The following is a 3192-nucleotide window of genomic DNA, read 5'->3' as shown; positions in this document are numbered from 1 at the left end:
AAGGTGTATAGAATAAGGGAGAGAGGTACAGTCACTTTGGTCGCGGGGGTAGTTGTGGGGTATTTCCGTGACAGACCTGGAGGCCAGGGTGGGAGCGGTCAAGGCAAGTACTAACTTGGGAAACTTAAGTACCTTGGGTCGAAGAGATTAGGCCTGTAAGATGTCCTTTTCACTCTGTTATCTTGTATACGTTTGGTGTTCTTTTGAATTCATATAGGTCACTGTACTACACATACAAAGTCGTGGATTGATAATGTTTGGCTCCCTAATATATAATAGAAACCTTAAATAAATATGCTTGACAGGACTTAAAAAAATATTCAATTAGCATTTGACCTGGCATTTATTTACAAAGGCTTATGTATAATTTTATAATACATTATTTAATAAACTAACATAGATCGATATAGATAACACATAACAGTATCTGGCTTCATAATGGAAATGAAAAATACTTAGTAAAAGTGAAAAAAACAAAAATTTTTAAAATTTTCCTGGCATTATTTAGTTAATTTATGCATCTTTTTCTTTTTTTGCCTACTTGATAAAATTTGGGCATTCAGAGCTCTCATCCTAAAAAACATCCGACATCTGACAAAAAAACAATATTACTTTAAAAGGCAAGGATAAACAATTTTCAATATGGCTGCCAAGTCGCAATAATACTCCATTGCCATGGTTCTCAGTGTATTTTCTCCATTGTATGTTTGAAAAAAATTTTTCCGTTCTTACCTTTAATTTTTCAAATAACTCAGCAATTTGTTTCCGTTAATTTATCATGTCGCTCTACTGCACTAATCCAGGTACCTTTCACTATTTTAAGTTTACATCCTAAGAACTGATAATCTGGAAATTTAGATGCCACATAACCTCCAACATATCGAAGGCCCTCATCGTCTGCAACATTCTCTAAAGTTCTTTCATGAAATTCATTTTCAAAGTTTTCTAAGTCTTCTTCTGGCATCTTCTCATCTTCAGTAGAGGCAAACACCATTGCAGAAATCATAAGCTCTCTTTCAAGATTGGTTTCATTTGAATCATTATTTTCACAACTTTTCTCTTGACTGAACACTCCTTCCGACATATTTGAAGAATCGCACTCCTTCATCGAGTTACAATTTTTTCCAGTTATAGAGTTTATTTTGCCATGTAAATATGACCTTATTCTGTGTTTGACTTATCTGGCGTAAGATGATCATAAGTTGCACCCATTTGTCTAAGACAGCCAAACATGTTTTCCAGTCCATCTTGGTTAAGTCTGGAGGTAATTATGTATGATACATCATATTTACTTTTATACATATGCAACCTTGGCAAGGATTTGCATGACACAATAAGTCCCTTTTGGAACTGATAGATCTTATTACTTTTGCAAACTCGTATTGTTTCAGCAGTACAATTCATATTGTCAAAGATTTTATTCTGTTCCGTCAGTTGTATCCCATAAGTAATTATAGATTTTTTTGTCATAAGGTACCCTTGAATTGAACACAACAAACCAGGAGTCGGCAAGCTTTATAAAGTCCCTTGTTCCCAGGACATGCTCGTCAAAAGTCCCTGACTTCCATAAAAATCTAAAGCTTTAGATGTTTCCGAAAGAAGCTGCACTGCTTTCCTCACATTCATACGTCTGAATTTCATTGCTGGGGCTCGCGATACAAGAAGTTCCTGCTGCAGGTCTCTTATATGCATTTTCTTCAAAATGTTTACTGCATATGCGATGAGCAGTAGGGTTAAAGTAGTCCTTTCTATTACAACGATGAACCCATTTCCGTCTTGTTTCCTCATCACGAGGGAATCGGAAAAAGGATACCTCCTCTTTTTTTCTACTATTTGAATAACAACCAAACACGGCGCAGTTGTTTGGCATTATTTAAATAATAATTTAGATTATATAAAAAATCAAAACTATGGTTGTATTCGAAGAATGTAAAACTAAATCAATACAGAGAAAACTGAAGTGACCTGTGATATACATTTGAATGAAACGGTAGCTGAGTGACTTCTCGCCCTGACCTGGCCTCCAGGTGATGCAGCTCTTGGGGGGATAAGCCGCAACCCCCCACAAATGACTCTACCTGACCATTCTATATACCTTGCAATGCACCATATCTAGAAGATTTTGTCAGTTTGAAAAAAAAATATTAGGCCTCAGATAGCATGATACAATGATAAATGACACCAATATAAACAAATTTTCTATCCGGTAATGTCCTCAGCCACAGCCCATAACGCTTAGCCGCGGCCCATGAAACACAGCTACGGTCCGGTGGTGGCCTATGTTTTCGATACCTATAGCGCTGCCATTCGTACGATTATATCTAAATTTAACCTTAAATAGATTAAAAACTACTGAGGCTAGAGGGCTGCAATTTGCTATTTGTGATGATTGGAGAGTGGATGATCAGCATACCAATTTGCAGCCCTCTAGCCTCAGTAGTTCATAAGATCTGAGAGCGGATGGACAGGCAAAGCTGGCACAATGCAATAGTCTTCTTTTACAGAACTAAAATTACGGAGTTTCTATACGTACGTTAGATCATGGTGAAGTGGAGATGGTTGGGACAATGTCTCTCGCACCATACATAGGAGTATAGTGTATGATAGTGTCAGCTGAGCTCTTGTGGGTTACCAAAGGCAACGGAATATCCAGACCTACTTTGAAGTGAACTATGAGATAAGAGATAAGAGATGAGTGGAATTTTGAGAAATATAAAGCACTGGACAGACACGAGTGCTCTAATTTCACAGAGGCTTCCTATTTCAAAGCAATTATCTTTTCTAATAATTGATATCAAACAGAATATATATTTGCATGTCCATAGAACGGCAGTGCTCGTAACTGATAGCTTAATTTCTAATTCCCGATGATGAAATTATTACAGAATTTTTAATCCACTCAAAATCTATTTTGCAAAAGCCATCAGCCCAACTAATCACTTAATCTATGCTAGTAATGGACCCTCTAGCCAAAAACATGGTGTTTATATAGTAATTTTCTATTGAATGGTCATCAGAGAACAAAGAATTATAGACCATTTAATGAATTCAAAAGATTAGTTTCCTGCTATGTATAATAAACAGACACACACTCACACATACGCGCATACAAATCCACATGCATATATATGTATACATATGTATGTGTATGCGCGCGTGTATGAGTGTGTCTGTGTATTATACAAAGTAGGA

Source organism: Macrobrachium nipponense, chromosome 17 (genome assembly GCF_015104395.2).
Source record: "Macrobrachium nipponense isolate FS-2020 chromosome 17, ASM1510439v2, whole genome shotgun sequence".
NCBI lineage: Eukaryota > Metazoa > Arthropoda > Malacostraca > Decapoda > Palaemonidae > Macrobrachium > Macrobrachium nipponense.
The sequence above is the reverse complement of the archived record's forward strand: the minus strand, read 5'-3'. Positions refer to the sequence as shown.